Source organism: Zootoca vivipara, chromosome 1, assembly GCF_965207765.1.
Source record: "Zootoca vivipara chromosome 1, rZooViv2.hap1.1, whole genome shotgun sequence".
NCBI lineage: Eukaryota > Metazoa > Chordata > Lepidosauria > Squamata > Lacertidae > Zootoca > Zootoca vivipara.
In genome coordinates this window covers 129,084,164-129,100,248 of record NC_142582.1, presented here as the reverse complement: position 1 = coordinate 129,100,248, position 16,085 = coordinate 129,084,164, and the positions used below count along the sequence as shown (strand labels likewise).

The 16,085-nt window shown below is 48.6% G+C and overlaps 1 protein-coding gene across 4 annotated transcripts in view; it reads left to right on the top strand.

Annotated features, from left to right (window-relative positions):
- SLC35F4 (solute carrier family 35 member F4) overlaps window positions 1-16,085 on the top strand; it is a 127,132-nt gene that overhangs the window by 66,163 nt on the left and 44,884 nt on the right. Inside the window, exon 1 of one of the 4 annotated variants that reach the window (XM_088674545.1) lies at window positions 7,603-7,732. The exons of the other annotated variants lie outside the window; for them this stretch is intronic. The gene's annotated coding sequence lies outside the window, so the exon portion shown is untranslated. Of the gene's footprint in view, window positions 1-7,602; window positions 7,733-16,085 lie in introns of those variants that run through there. 4 annotated transcript variants of the gene reach the window in all.

The following is a 16,085-nucleotide window of genomic DNA, read 5'->3' as shown; positions in this document are numbered from 1 at the left end:
GGCACTGTAGAGGGCTGAACTAGATGACCCCCGGGTCTCTTCCAACTCTGCAATTCTGTGATTTTATGGTCTGGCTTTCTGGGGAGGCTTCATTGAGCTCCGGTGTGGTGTAGCACAGGGATGGGGAACCTCAGCCTCAAGAGGGGCAAATGTGCCCCCCCCCAGGCCTCTCCATCTGCCCGCTCAGGCGCCTGCTTTTCACTCCCCTCCACTGCCATCCACACTTGGGACCCTCTATTTGACAGTTTGCATGCACCCCTTGTTTCCTGCAAAGAGGGTCAACAGCCCTCCAGCCATTGCAAGCTTTGCTTTTGTCTTGAGCCGTAAACTGCCATCGCATCAGCAGTCCGGTCACAAGCGCACCTGCCTGACTTCATTCCTCAGGCAGGCTCTGCCGCCCGTCTGCCTTCTTAGCTGGAGGCAGTGTGCGCTCAGGAAGGCAGGCGAGACGTGTCGAAGGAGAATCAAATGCTGCCAGCTAGTGGTGCCCGCTTTCCTTTCCTTTGAAATCCGACGCAAGGCTGGGTTATCAACCCTGGCAGCTGTCTTGCAAGAACATCGGCACTGGCAAGAGGGCTGGAGATTCTTTTCTGCTCTGCCGGTTGCAAAATGGTTTTTCTGTCCTCTGGGTGTGGGTTCTCAGCCCTGGAATTGCCTCTGAAGCCCCAGAGGCAGAGGAACAGCCTTCTCTTCACTCACAGAGGGAACCAGAACTTGCTCAAAATAGCTCTGGCAGTGAAGTCTGGCCGGGTGAGAAAATGGGACAGAGCGAAGGATGGAGCCAACGTTTCCGCAGCCTCTCCTTCAGCTTAGTGGCAGAGCATCTCCTTTGCATGCAAAAGTTCCCAGGTTTGATCCCTGGCATCTCATAGAATCATAGAGTTGTAAGGGATCCCCAGGGGTCATCTAGTCCAACCCCCTGCAATGCGGGAATCTCAGCTCAAATATCCACGACTGATAGCCACCCAACCTCTGCTTAAAAACCTCCAAGAAAGATTCACGAGGAATCTGCTCCACTTTTGAACCGCTCTTACTGTCAGAAAGTTCTTCCTGATGTTTAGTAGGAATCTCCTTTCTTGCAACTTGAAGCCATGGGTTTGTGTCCTACCCTCCAGAGCAGGGGAAAAACAAGCATGCTCCCTCCTCCATGTGGACAGCCCTTAAGATATTTGAAGATGGCTATCGTATCTCCTTCAAGAGCTCCTCATAAGGCTTCGCTTTCAGACCTTTGATCATCTTGGTTGCCCTCCTCTGCACACCTTCCTGGTTGTCAACATCCTTCTTAAATTGTGGTGCCCAGAACTGGACACAGTATTCCAGATGTGTCCTGACCAAGGCAGAATAGAATGGGACTCTTACTTCCCTTGATCTAGATACTATACTGTACTTCTGTTGATGCAACCTAGAATAGCGTTAGCTTTTTTTGCTGCTGCATCACACGGTGGACTCATGTTCAGCTTGTGGTCCACCAAGACCCCTAGATCCTTTTCAGATTTACTACTAGCAGGTGTCCCCATCTCTAGGTAGGGGTGCGAGTTTTGCTGCCTATCTATGTAGACAAATCCTCAGCTAAATGGACCACTGCTCTGACTTAGGGGAAGGCAGCTTCGGGTGTCCCTGTGATTCTGCTTTCAGCAACTTTCTCAGGAAAATTTACAGTGTTACATTTTCCGTTCTGGAGCACTGCCATTGCCAACTGACATCAGTTTTGTTAAAAAACAAAAAAATCTCAGCAATTTGCTTACTCTACATTTCCATTCCTCAAATGGTTGCTTCACAAATTAAAATGCCTCTTTTAATCTCACAATTTATTTTTCACTTTAATCTTATTTTTGTGTGATTTCTCCAAAACTGCTATAGTCTGTACATGTAAATTGAAATGTTTTGATCTTCTATTTTCTTTTCTTTCTTTTGCTTTTAAGTTATTTATAACTTGGGGGCAAATGATTGTTCTGTGTGAAGTAATGATGCACAACTTCAGTCGCATCTTGGCTGAAGTTTTGGGCTAGGGACGCGGGTGGCGCTGTGGGTTAAACCACAGAGCCTAGGGCTTGCCGATCAGAAGGTTGGTGGTTCAAATCCCATTGACGGGGTGAGCTCCCGTTGCTCAGTCCCAGCTCCTGCCAACCTAGCAGTTCGAAAGCACGTCAAAGTGCAAGTAGATAAATAGGTATCGCTCCGGCGGGAAGGTAAATGGCGTTTCCGTGTGCTGCTCTGGTTCGCCAGAAGCGGTTCAATCATGCTTCTCGGTAGTGGCCTTCTCGGTAGTGGCGCCCGCCCTGTGGAACGCCCTTCCATCAGATGTCAAAGAGAAAAACAGCTACCAGATTTTTGGAAGACATCTGAAGGCAGCCCTGTTTAGGGAGGCTTTTAATGTTTAATAGATTATTTATTTCATTTTTCTGTTGGAAGCCACCCAGAGTGGCTGGGGAAACACAGCCAGATGGGTGGGGTATAAATAATAAATTATTATAACTATTATTATTATTATTATTATTATTATTATTATTATTATTATGCTGGCCACATGACCTGGAAGCTGTACGTCGGCTCCCTCGGCCAATAATGCAAGATGAGTGCCGCAACCCCAGAGTCGGTCACGACTGGACCTAATGGTCAGGGGTCCCTTTAGCAGGGCTTTAGGACCCGGTGGGAAAAGCCGATGAACATGCTGTTCTTTCCACCACCATAAAAAGGACCGAAATAGGTTCGCTCATGTTCTTTGGAAGAGGAAATATTGCTCTGCAATGTGTTAATCACTTGGAGCAGGTCGGACCCAGAATGTTCAGACAGGAAAATTTATTGCTCTGGGACACAGGGCTGTTAATACAGGCTGTTCCCTTAACGAGATGGGCTTCTCCGATTTAATTGAATAAATCCCTGTGGCTGAGCACCTCTGACTTGTAGCTGCCAAGCTGAAGTGCCATCTGATCGATATTGTGCCCTGTCCGAGAAAATGATCCTCATTTGAGAACCGACCGCCATGTCCTCAAGGTGAAAGACTCATCTTTCAATGAGTACAGAAGATGCCTCATCGACTCTCTCTGAACTTTTCAGAAATTGCGAGGGAGATGGAGAGGCAGCACTGAGGGTGGGATGCAGAGACCAGGTGTGGTGAAAGTATGTGTGTGGCCATTTTCATTTCAACCCTCCCCTTCTCCCGGGCGCCCGCAGCCCAGCTGGACCCAGCGGAGCGCCCACTGTTAAGCTGCGGCCGTGGATGGGCCTGCTGGGCCCCCTCACGCGCCACTGCCGCCGAACTAGGCCACAGTGCGGCCCACACCTGGGTGCCCGCGGCCCAGCTGGGCCCAGCCGAGCGCCCCCTGTGAAAACGGCGGCCATGGATGGGCCTGCCCCCCCCCCACATGCCGCCGCCACTGAAATAGGCCGCAGTGCAGCCTTCTCTAGGAGCCCGCGGCTCAGCTGGGCCCAGCGGAGCATACCGCCCCCCCGACGCTCACCCAGCTGTCCGCCCCCCCCCCATGCCACCGCTACTAAACAGGCCGGTGCATGGACTAGACCAGGCTCTCCAGATGTTTTGGAACTACAACTCCCATGATCCCTGACCACTGGCCCTGTTAGCTAGGGATTATGGGAGTTGTAGTTCCAAAACACCTGGAGAGCCAAGCTTGCCTATGCCTGGCCTAGACGGTGTAAACCAGGCATCCCCAAACCTCGGCCCTCCAGATGTTTTGGACTACAATTCCCATCATCCCTGACCACTGATCCTCTTAGCTAGGGATCATGGGAGTTGTAGGCCAAAACATCTGGAGGGCCGCAGTTTGGGAATGCCTGGTGTAAACCATCATAAAAAAACCTCAAACCTGAGGCCTACCTGGGGGATGGGACCACATTAAGATTGAAATGTACTTACCTGGATCTGTCTTAAGACCCTCGAGGAGATCCCGCTTTCGAGGAGCTCCTGACTCTAGAAGGAAGAAAGAACAAAGAGGCTTCTCCACTGTGCTCAGCCTCCTTTCTTCGGCCTTACTCCGCCCCCTCTGGCCAGGTGTCCTTTGTCCTACCTGGCCAGGTGGCGGGTCATAGGCTAATTCACACAGGTGGGTGGCACCGGTCAGGTAAACCCCGCCCACCTGAGGGTAGGGGTGAGGGCGGATATTTTCATTTCAACCCCCCCCCCCCAAAAGAGGAAATTAATCACACACACAAAAGGACACTAGTTTGCATAACATTTGCATATGATAATTGAGAGGGAAAGGCACCTTCAGCTTGCGGGCCAAATGAGGCCCAGCTAGAATTGAAGTCAGCAGTGCAAAAGATCTTCCTCTGTTAAGCTCAACCTGGGATAGACTAAAAAAAAGTTAAATTGCGAAAGGAAGGAAGGAAGGAAGGAAGGAAGGAAGGAAGGAAGGAAGGTAGGTAGGTAGGTAGGTGGGGGTGAATCCAGAGTTGCACCCAAAATTCATGGATTTTGAAACTGGGGGCAGCCTGTTTTGTTTTGTTTTTGTTTTTGTTTTTTGTTTTGTTTTGTTTTGCCAAATGCTCTCCAGGGGAGACTGAAATTCACCAACCGTTCAGAAAGGGCTGGAAAGAGAAAATTCAAAAAATTATCAGAAATCCCTTTCTGAGAAATTTCACCGCAGTCTTATAGTGTTTTATTTATTTATTTATTTATTTTAAATAAGCTTTATTAAAGTTAAAATGAATAAACAAGCACACAAAGAGATACAAAAAACAAAAATAAGAAAAATAAAAATACATAAATACAAAAAGAACTAATAATACCAAAAAGAAAAAAAATAGTAATAATAATAATAATAGTAATAGTGCAGGAGACAGTTCCACATTGGAGCAAATGAGGCCGGGTCATTCAGATCTCAGAAGCGCTGAGGAGAATTCTGGAAACATCCCTGGGGGAGAACGGGGTGGGGGTGGGGTGCCCACCGCTGCCCACCTCTATATAGGACTGCCCTTGTCCATATTTACTTTATTTATTTATGAACGCATTTCCACACCACCATAACATAAAACATCAGGGTTGTATATAACGTCAAAACATAGAACACCATTTAAAAAATTAAAATTACTGGCTGATTTGAACATTATAAATTAAACAGCTGTGAAGGCCTGTTGGCATAAAAAACTCCCAGAAGAGACACCTGAAATTCAAAAGTGAGGTTGCCCACCAAACCTCTGCTTCAAAAAGGCTTCTACAGCATGGGATCAGGGACACTGAATAATACATGATGACACAGTTTGGTTGGATGCAGAGGAATGGTGGGAGGAATCAGCTGGGGAACCCCCAGGGGAAGAAGGCTCAGAGCCAGGGGGTTGGTGGTGGGATGACAATGATTGGTCAGAGGGAGAAGACTGGGAAGAGGAGGTGTCTGAAGCTGAAGAGGCAACAGGGCTTTGTGAGCTGGGAGAGTCTGTGGCAGAGAGCAGTCCAGAATCAGAGGCAGGAGAGGAGGAGGCCTGGAGACAGAGATGACCTCTACCTCTCTTTCAAATCAGAACCAGTGAAGGCGATGATGGTCCTGTGTGAGTGCCTGGAGGCGGTTGGAGGATGGATGGCGGCTAACAGATTGAGGTTGAATCCTGACAAGACAGAAGTAGTGTTTGTGGGGGTCAGGAGGCGGGAAGGTGTGGAGGACTCCCTGGTCCTGAATGGGGTAACTGTGCCCCTGAAGGACCAGGTGCGCAGCCTGGGAGTCATTTTGGATTTGCAACTGTCCATGGAGGCGCAGGTCAATTCTGTGTGCAGGGCAGCTGTTTATCAGCTCTATCTGGTACGCAGGCTGAGACCCTATCTGCCCGTGGACTGTCTCGCCAGAGTGGTGCATGCTCTAGTTATCTCCCACTTGGACTACTGCAATGCGCTCTACGGGGGGCTACCTTTGAAGGTGACCCAGAAACTACAACTAATCCAGAATGCGGCAGCTAGACTTGTGACCACATAACACCGGTCCTGAAAATCTACATTGGCTCCCAGTACATTTCCGAGCACAATTCAAAGTGTTGGTGCTGACCTTTAAAGCCCTAAACGGCCTCGGCCCAGTATACCTGAAGGAGCGTCTCCACCCCCATCTTTCCACCAGGACACTGAGGTCCAGCGCCAAGGGCCTTCTCACGGTTCCCTTGCTGCGAGAAACCAAGTTACAGGGATCCAGTCAGAGGGCCTTCTTGGTAGTGGCACCCGCCCTGTGGAATGCCCTCCCACCATATGTTAAAGAGAAAAACAACTACCAGACTTTTAGAAGACACCTGAAGGCAGCCCTGTTTAGGGAAGCTTCTAATGTTTAACAGACCATTGTATTTTAATATTTTGTTGGAAGCCGCCCAGAGTGGCTGGGGAAACCCAGCCAGATGGGCAGGGTATAAATGATGATGGTGAGCCCAGCTGGTGAAGTCACTGGTATCTCTCCCCCCTGCTCCGCTCCCCCCTTGTCTCTTAGAACCAGAAGGGCAGAGGGGAGTTTGGGGACGCACAAACGCAGTCTCCAATTGCTTGGGAGAGGAGGAGACATAGACTGCTGTGGGAAAGTGGGGACCTTTAGTCTTGGCAACTGATTTCACAGAGTAAGACCTACAGGAAATGAGCCACTGTGCTCATTTGGCCTCACACTCAAGCCAAGTATGTGAAGATCCAACTTGTGTGAATTTACTAGGCGGCTCGCTCTGTGACACCCAACTCCTTGGTGAGGCCAGTCAGATCTCTGTGACACAGGGGACACCTCACAGCATTCCTCTGGGTGACTCCAGGGTTTGAGCAGGCATATAAGGCGGTTCTTAAGGTAAAGTCCATATATCCTACCCAGACCCTGAGATAAGCATCTCAGACTCTTCTTTTTATAGTTACAGGTAGGTAGCTGTGTTGGTCTGATGTAGTCGAAACAAATAAAAAAATTCTTTCCAGTAGCACCTTAGAGACCAACGAAGTTTGGCATTGGTATGAGCTATCTGAAGAAGGTGCTACTGGAAGGGTTTTTTTATTTTGTATATTCTCTTTATGTTCCCTAGTCCAAGGTAGATCCAGACAGCAACAAGAGACGGGGCCTTCTCTGTAGTAGCCCCAGTTCAGGCAATGCTTTCCCCAAGGCAACCTTCCTGCTGCCAACCTTGTCACTGTTTCAGCACAAGGCAAATATGTTCTTGTTTTGGGCAGCACCAACGATACATTTTTGGAGTGTCAAATGTGGTCCGTCTCCCCAATGTTTATGTGATTTTATTACTTTGTAAATCACCCTGGGGTTTCTTATCATTTAGTGGGAAATGATGCATAACGTGAATTGTTGGCATCTGTCTGCCTCGGGAGACAATGGAGGAGTGTGCCTTTGGGAGGTTACAGCGGTACAGGATACAGGAGAGACATGTTTTGTTGCAGTTGGGGCAGATAAAGGCGTCCTGTTGGGCTGCTGCAGATGCAGCGTGGCGTTTCTCTCTCTCTGCTCTCCTCCCGGCGGTCATTCCTCCTCTGGTCACTGCTGTAGATACATGACTTGACTCTCTGTCTCCAGACACTGCGGCGAGGTTGATTTTGCCAGCCTCCATGTCACTTTTGCCAACTTTCCCTAAAACCTCACCTTCCTTAAATAGCAACAGCCCGATTTGCAAACGTATTTCTTATTTCCTTCCTTGGTTGAAAGCCAAGCCCTCACCCGGAAGACTACTGATTCACTTGTAGACTCTCTCTTCAACAACACAAGACCCAGACCTAGCACTTCTTTGATCCCTTCGGGGCGCCCCTCAGAGAGTTGAGTGCTAATTCATTGTAAGTATGGCTAATCCAACTCTGGCCGCCCAGACTGATTACAGTGACTTTCCTCTCCTCTCTTTCTTTCTGATTTTATATCGTAGTTAGCACCTAATCCTTCTTCAGTCCTGCAGGCTTTCCTATGTTATCTGCTCTGCTACAATATGGTGAGAGAAAGCAAGATTTCCAGGGGAAAGTATTAAGGAGGATTATATGGAGATTAGACTAGAATTAGAATGAGAGAAAGACAAACAGACAGGGGGGGGAATGCCTTCACAATGCTACAAGTCATTTGCAAAAGGAATTTTAAAATTTCAGCTTTTGGAAGGCATTGTTTTTCGCTAGAAGGGCATTTGAGAGGGCTGGGTGGGCATCAATATCTTCCTCCCGTCCTAACATCTTGGGCTCCTCTTGACAGACCTTTGATTAAGTCTGCATCCTGATTTGCTTGCACAATGCTTCCTCTGTCTCATTCTGATTTGTTTGCCAGGCGGTTATCTGGCAATGAGCATTTGGCCTGATTTGCTTGCGGGGTGTTTGCATGCCTTCCCAATTAACCTTCCGTTCATCCCACGCTTCTCAAAATTATGGCACTCAGGCAGATTCTGACTCCAAGACGTATTATGTTTGTGTGTCTTGAGGAAGCCTTCGTTTCTCAAACGGATCGCCCCTATGCCACCCGATTAAAATTCACAGGGCATCCTGTATCGATTTCAAGCTTACCTTTCTCAAAGGGTGCTTCTGGGGCTGCTGGCATCCTTGCAAGGTTTCTGTGTGAGCTTCTTGGCTTTTGAAATGAGTGTGTATCAAGAAGTCTGAAGTTCAGGGCAGGGGCAAAGTCACATGTTACAGAGGCGCAAACTCAGCTCTCCCTCTCAAGGTGGACTCATTTGGTGAGAGCGTGGTGCTGATAACACTGAGTTTGCAGGTTTGATCCCCTTGTGGGACATCTGCACATTCCAGCATTGCAGGGGGTTGGACTAGATGATCCCTGGGGGTCCCTTCCAACTTTAAAAAAATACTGTGATTCTAAATTCTAATTCTAAGTGTCACCTGTTGACACTCATGCTTGCCAAAAAGTACCTGTTGCACTTGCATTTTACAACAGTACATTGGGACCCCTGACTGTTAGGTTCAGTCACAGACGACTCTGGGTTTGTGGCGCTCATCTCGCTTTATTGGCCGAGGGAGCCGGCGTACAGCTTCCGGGTCATGTGGCCAGCATGACTAAGCCGCTTCTGGTGAACCAGAGCAGCATACGGAAACACAGTTTACCTTCCCGCCAGAGTGGTACCTATTTATCTACTTGCATTTTGATGTGCTTTCGAACTGCTAGGTTGGCAGGAGCTGGGACCGAGCAACAGGAGCCCACCCCGTCATGAGGATTCGAACTGCCGACCTTCTGATCGGCAAGCCCTAGGCTCTGTGGTTTAACCCACAGCACCACCCGTGTCCCTATCAACAGTATATTATACTACAGTATAAAAAGATCAATACCCCTCCAAATGTTATATGCAAAGCAGGCTTCTGTCGTTTTCATAGCTGAGCCTTCTTCACCAGATCTTTGACTCCATCAGGATCCTGGGGCATGGTCTAAACAAGCTTTCCCCAATCTGGTGCCCTCCAAATGGTTTGAACTAAAACTTCCATCATCCTTGCCCATGGGTCACGTGATCTTCTGGAGAGTTTGATGAAGAATGCAGTGTGACTTGAAAGCTTGCGCACTGAATTGCTTGTAGGCGGCCCCCAAGGCGTAATACTTCCCCTTTTCTTCCCCTCTCTTTTGCTTTCTCAGCTTTTTGTCGGGTACGAAAAGGAAAGCACATATTTATGTAATTAAGTGTGGAGTGTAAAATGAGATATACGGCCGGGATACTCACCACGCCGGCACTCTGATTAGTGGCTTCTTCAAAGATGCCCTGCGATAAAGACAAAGCACATCGTAAGTCCAGAATTAGAAGCAGCTTTCCCCCTCTTCGCCCCAGATTTGTTCGTATATAATTATTTGACATCCAATTACAACCAAATTATTATTGCTCCAACTCATAAAATAAATAGAAATCTATTACTGCGCCCGACAATGTCGTGCAGCACGCTTGAAATTAATAACACAGATTTCTTTCTCTGTTGATGCCGCAGACAGTCTCTGCCCACCCGCCCGCCCGCCCCCAATGGTAGTTTATTCTCACCATGTTCCGTTGTCAGGGAACAGCTAAATTACTATGTTGAAAGATTAAGGAGCCCATCATCTCTCTTTAGGCAGGAGGATCCTTTGAGACAGCCCTCTGCTGAGAACAAAAGGCTTGCAAGATGCGTGCTCCGTGAAACTGTGTCTCAGATACATTGGGTGCTCTGATGTCCGATTTTGCATCCTTGGGGGTTGTTCTAGCCTAGCGAAGCTTGCTCGGGGGGGGGGGGGGGCTAAAACCATCTAACTCCTTCCTGGGATGTTCAAAGTCATAGTTGGAAGTTGTGTTATACAGTGGTACCTTGGTTCTCAAATGCCTTGGTACTCAAACAACTTGGAACCCAAACACTGCAAACCTGGAAGTGTGTGTTCTGGTTTGCAAACTTTTTTCAGAAGCCAAATGTGTTCCGTTTTGAGTGTTGTGCTTCCATTTTGAGTGCCACACTTCCGTTTTGAGTGTTACGCTGAGGTCTGTCATTTTTTGCTATTTATTTCGCGTTTCTGTTTTTGCGGTTTCTTTGTTTTGTTTTTGTGACTGTGTGGAACCCAGTTCAGCTACTGATGGATTGATTGTGTGACTGTACAGTACACTGTTTTTTGCTTTCATTTTATGGATCCATGGTCTCGTTAGATAGTAAAATTCATGTAAAGTTGCTGTTTTAGGCGTTGTTTTTAAAAGTCTGGAACGGATTAATCCGCTTTGCATTACTTTCTATGGGAAAGCACGCCTTGGTATTGGAACAGACTTCTGGAATGGATTAAGGTTGAGAGCCAAGGTATCCATATACTGAGTCAGACTATTGGCCCATCTAGCTCAGTACTGCCCACACTGACTGGCAGCAGCTCTCTGGGATTTCAGCCAGGAGTCTCTCCCAGCCCGGCAATGTCAGGGGTTGGACCTGGGACCTTTGGCATGCAAGGCAGATGCTCTACCACTGAACTACAGGCCTTCTTCCGAGGGCTCAGAACATCAGAAGAGTCCTGCTTATCATAGAATCACAGTTGGACAGGAGGGAGTCCGTTCCACTGTCCAACAATTCTTACTGCCAGAAAGTTATTTCTGGTGCTGAGTTGGACCCTCCTTTCATGTAACCTGAAGCCAGGAACAGGAGATAACAAGCTTGGTCCCTCTTCCGTATGACAGCCCTTGAGCTTTTTTTGAAGATGCCTATCGTATCTCCACTCTGTCTCCTGTTTTCCAGGCTAAATGTGCCCAGCTCCTTCAACCACTCCTCATAAGGCTTGGTTTCCAGATCCTTGATCATCTTGGTTGCTCCCCCCCCCCTCTGCACACTTTCCAGCATGTCAACACCCTTCTTAAATTATGACGCCCAGAACTGGATAAAGGACTCCAGGTGTGGTCTGACCAAGACAGAATAGAGTGGGACTATGACTTCCCTTGACCTGGACACTAGACTTCTGTTGATGCAGCCTAGAATAGGGTTAGCTTTTCTTTGCTGCAGCAGCACACTGTGGACTCATGTTCAGCTTGATCCCTGGGTCCTATTCACATGTACAACCTGGTTCCACGTCTTAAATTTGTGCATCCGGTTCTTCCTGCCTAAGTGTAGAACCTGCCGGTTGTCCCTATTGAAATTCATTTTGTTAGCTTGCGCCCAGTTCTACAACCCGTTGAGGTCACATTGAATTCTGATTCTGTTTTCTGCGGCATTAGCTACCCCTCCCAGTTTGGTGTCACCTGCACCTACAGGGGCGTAGCAAGGGGGGTGCAGTGGGTGCGGACCGCCCTGGCTGTCCCCACTGAGGGGGGGTGACCAAATGGTGGGTGGCACTCACCGTGGGGCCTGCAGCGGGCCTGAGCCACGCGTCTCTCCTGGGAGAGACGCTGTGACTTGAGCGCCCCCAGGCTCCGCGCTGCCCCAAACAGTCCGCCTGTTGCCTCCCCCTCAGCTGTAGGGCGGCTGAGTGGGAGGAGGCAGGCAGACTCCTTGGAGGCCCCGCGGTGCCCCCATGGTGCCCGATCAGCTTGCTCCACCACTGCCCCATAATTCCTTCAACCAAGTTGTTTATAGAGACGTTGAACAACAACGGGCTCAAGACACAACCCTGTGTTACCCCTGCTGGGTGAATGACTCATCTAGTCCAGCATCCTGTTCTCACAGTGGCCAACCAGATGCTGCAATGGGAAAACCAGAAGCAGGACTTGAGTGTCAGGCTTCAGGGAATCGGCTTCTTCCTCTGTGGCAGTAGATAAGTAGAACAAAGGAAAATGAGTCTTCTTACCAGTTAGAAACTTTAATCATCACAGCGAGAGAACAAGGAACACCTCTCCTAGAATGGCGGTGCTCCCAATTAAGGATTACACCCCTGTAGGTCCCTATTAATCTACACCACTCCTACGGGTTGTAATCTGAGCTTGTACCCTCTGTGCTTTCTGTTCTGACACTTTCTGAGCTCTTCTTGACCTTGGGGAGGAATGCTTTCCAGAGACAGTGAATCTGTTAACCCTCTCTCCCCCGGTGTTTCTTCTCCTAGCTGTTTCCCAACCGGTATTCCCCAGCTTCTGCCTTCTGAACTATGCCCCACTGCAAACCACTGTTCCAAATCCACACTGTCCTCCTACTCCTGGGAAGATTCAAGAGCAGGGGGAGGGGGTGGCTCCCACCATTCCTCCTCAGAGCAGCCTTCCTCAGCACGGTCCCTGACACTGAGCACAGTTGTGATTGTCAACCACTGGAAAACAAATAAATTTGTCTCCGTCTGGCAGTAAGGCAGGGATGGGAGATTGTGAGCTTCCAGGTGTTGCTGGACTACAAGTCTCAACTTGCCTGACCATTGGCCCCTCTTGCCGGGATTGATGGGAGTTGTAGTCCAAGAACATCTAGCGGGCAAGGTTCAAGGTGAAAATATTAGTATATAAAGCCCTTAACAAACTTGGGACCAGTTTACCTATGAGATTGCCTTGCCCCCACTTGACCGGCCCAGTTGGCGGAATTGGCACTCTTATAGGTCTCACGTAATGCCCGTTCTGCTTCGGAAGAGATCAACCTTTTAGTATGGAAGCAGCTACACTTTGGAATTCCCTGACGATTGACATCAGGCAGGCTCCTTTGCTGTACTATTTTTGGTGCCTGCTAAAAGCATTTCTGTTTAGACAAGCCTATGCAACCATAGCTGCCAAGTCTCCCGTATTCCCCGGGAAACCCCCGTTTTTCCAGCTGTCCCCAGCCAAAAAAAACGGATTTTTTTTGTTTCCCCCCGGTTTATTCTGGCGCGGTGGCCATTTTGGAACTGGGCGGAGCATGCTCAGAAGCGACTTTTGATGCTGCTTTGCCCAGTTCCAAAATGGCCGCAGCGCGACTTCTGGTGCGGTGGCCATTTTGGAACAGGTCAGAGCAGCATCAAAAGTAGCTTCTGAGCATGCTCCGCCCAGTTCCAAAATGGCGACAGCGCTACTTCCGGTCTGCTACTTCCGGTCCAGTCCCTTATTTCTCAGGCTAGAACTTGGCAGCTATGGCAAGTGCTTATGAAGCAGAGGTCAATCTGTTTCAGTATTTTTAAGTTTTAAAGTAGGGCTGTGATTCTGCCCGCCCCCCATAGCTGCCAAGTTTTCCCTTTTCTCGCGAGGAAGCCTATTCAGCATAAGGGAAAATCCCTTAAAAAAAGGGATAACTTGGCAGCTATGCCGCCCCCCCTCGAATTTACTCTTTTGCCTTTTGCAGACTGCTTTGAGGTTTTCTTGTGTGTTTTACAGTCAACAGGTGTGTAAATTGTATGAAACAAAACAAAACAAAACAAACAAACAAACAAACGAAGGAAGCAAGTAAAGAATAGATTTATTTGTGGGGAGTAAAAGTTGGGTTAAGGGGCAGCATTCTCCAACCAGGGAGATTTCTGGGGCAGGGAGGTGAAATTTGGGTAAAGCTCAACGCTGCCACCCAGAGTTCTCCAGAAGACTTCTTTTCTTTCTAGGTGATCAGGGAGGATGGAAGCTATAGATCCCCAGCTGGGGTCTGCTGGTTCCCCCACTGCCTTGCCCTCTCTCCCCATAAGCAGCAGAGCCCAAGAAGCTAGTGGGGCAGCTCCACCCCATTGTGAGAGCCACTTCCCCACCCCCATTATTTTTTTGGTTGGCCTCAGTCTGTCTCGAGAAACAATGGCGTGCGCCTGGGGTGGGGTGGGGTGGAGTCATAACTGCTTGTACCTCGCTTAAGCAGTCGTCATCCAGGGCAATTGCCCTGCTTAAACAGCAGGCTTACCCATCGGTTGACAGTTTATGATGGCAGGATTATTTTCAGGAGAGGGGAGAAGATTTCTCCAAAATAGTGGGCTAGAAAATGTATCAAACGTTTCTCAGATCTGGGGCGGGGGGGAAGTGTCAGAATATGAGTTTGGCATTTGGAGCTTGGTTATTTTCACATTTTTATATTTAAAGTTTGCATTCTTGGAGGGATACTTACAAAGAAAATGACTTTTTAAGATTTATTGGTTGAGGTTTACTCCTGAGCCTTTTCTTCTCCTGAGTAGCTAACCCTACACAAATCGAGAGTGGAGTCCCTAAGGCGGTTGGAATTATTATTATTATTATTACAATCACAATTATTTATTTATTTATTTAAATTTCTATACTGCCCGGCAGCTGAGGATCACAGGATGCCGTTTCCAATATAAAAACACAAAAATACATACCATAGTAACAAACAATACCCCCCCACCCACAGTTTAAAAGGCCATAAGCTGTTTAATTGAGGGACCCAGGTGGCGCTGTGGGTTAAACCACAGAGCCTAGGGCTTGCCGATCAGAAGGTCGGCGGATCGAATCCCTGCAACGGGGGGAGCTCCCGTTGCTCGGTCCCAGCTCCTGCCCACCCAGCAGTTCGAAAGCACGTCAAAATGCAAGTAGATGAATAGGGACCGCCCCGGCGGGAAAGTAAACGCCGTTTCCGTGTGCTGCTCTGGTTCGCCAGAAGCAGCTTAGTCATGCTGGCCACATGACCTGGAAGCTGTCTGCAGACAAACACCAGCTCCCTTGGCCTATAGAGCAAGATGAGCGCCGCAACCCCAGAGTCGGACACGACTGGACCTGATGGTCAGGGGCCCCTTTACCTTTAAGCTGTTTAATTAGATAAATGCCTGGTAGAAGAGCAATGTTTGCTCTAAAAAGGGGGGGGACCTACAATGAACCAACCTGTTTGAAATCAAACCTGACAGTGCTGTTGGTTTTATGTGTGATCAGTCTCCCATCGCCACACTCTTAGCTTTGCGAAGATTGCTGTTGTTATTGCTTTAAAGTGTTTACCTGGATTGGGAAGGAAATTTAAAATCACGCACCGCCTTCCCTCCTTGAGTGGCACTTAAAGTGCGGAGCCCGGAGTTCCCTTCGTTTCTCTTCCCCGCCCTTCTTCCCGCCCAACTTTGCATTGTTTCCTTGTTTGCTTCCATAAATCAACATTAATATTCCAGCCCTGTGAAATGAGCTGATAATGGCCCTGTCACTTGTCATCTGGTGGCTTAAAAGCACGGAAGATATGACAGCGGATGGTGAGAGTTTCTCATCCTGCCGGCTGTCTGGCCGGCCTCCCGGCGAGCCTTTCCAAAGGTTATTTGGGGAAAAGCCAACTTGAACCAGGAAGGCTAAGGGTGCTGCGGTCTAGGAATGCCGCAGATCTCCAGTACTAGAGGCAGGTGGCTTGGGCGCCTTGGTTTGAGAGATGGCGGGGTGTATTGGTCAGAGTGTGGGGCTAGGACTTGGGAGAGACCTGGGTTTGAATCCCCACTTGGCCATGGAGCTCACTGGCTGCCCTTGCCTCTCAGGCTAACCTACCTTGCAGGGTTGTTGAGGCTTGAGAGCAGTACATGTGAAAAGGATCTAGGAGTCCTGGTAGACCACAAACTTGACATGAGTCAACAGTGTGATGCAACAGCTAAAAAAGCCAATGCAATTCTGGGATGCATCAATAGGAGTATAGCATCTAGATCAAGTAATAGTACCACTGTATTCTGCTCTGGTCAGACCTCACCTGGAGTGCTGTGTCCAGTTCTGGGCACCACAGTTCAAGAAGGATACTGACAAGCTGGAACGTGTCCAGAGGAGGGCAACCAAAATGGTCAAAGGCCTGGAAACGATGCCTTATGAGGAACGGCTTAGGGAGCTGGGTATGTTTAGCCTGGAGAAGAGAAAGTTAAGGGGTGATATGATAGCCATGTTCAAATATATAAAAG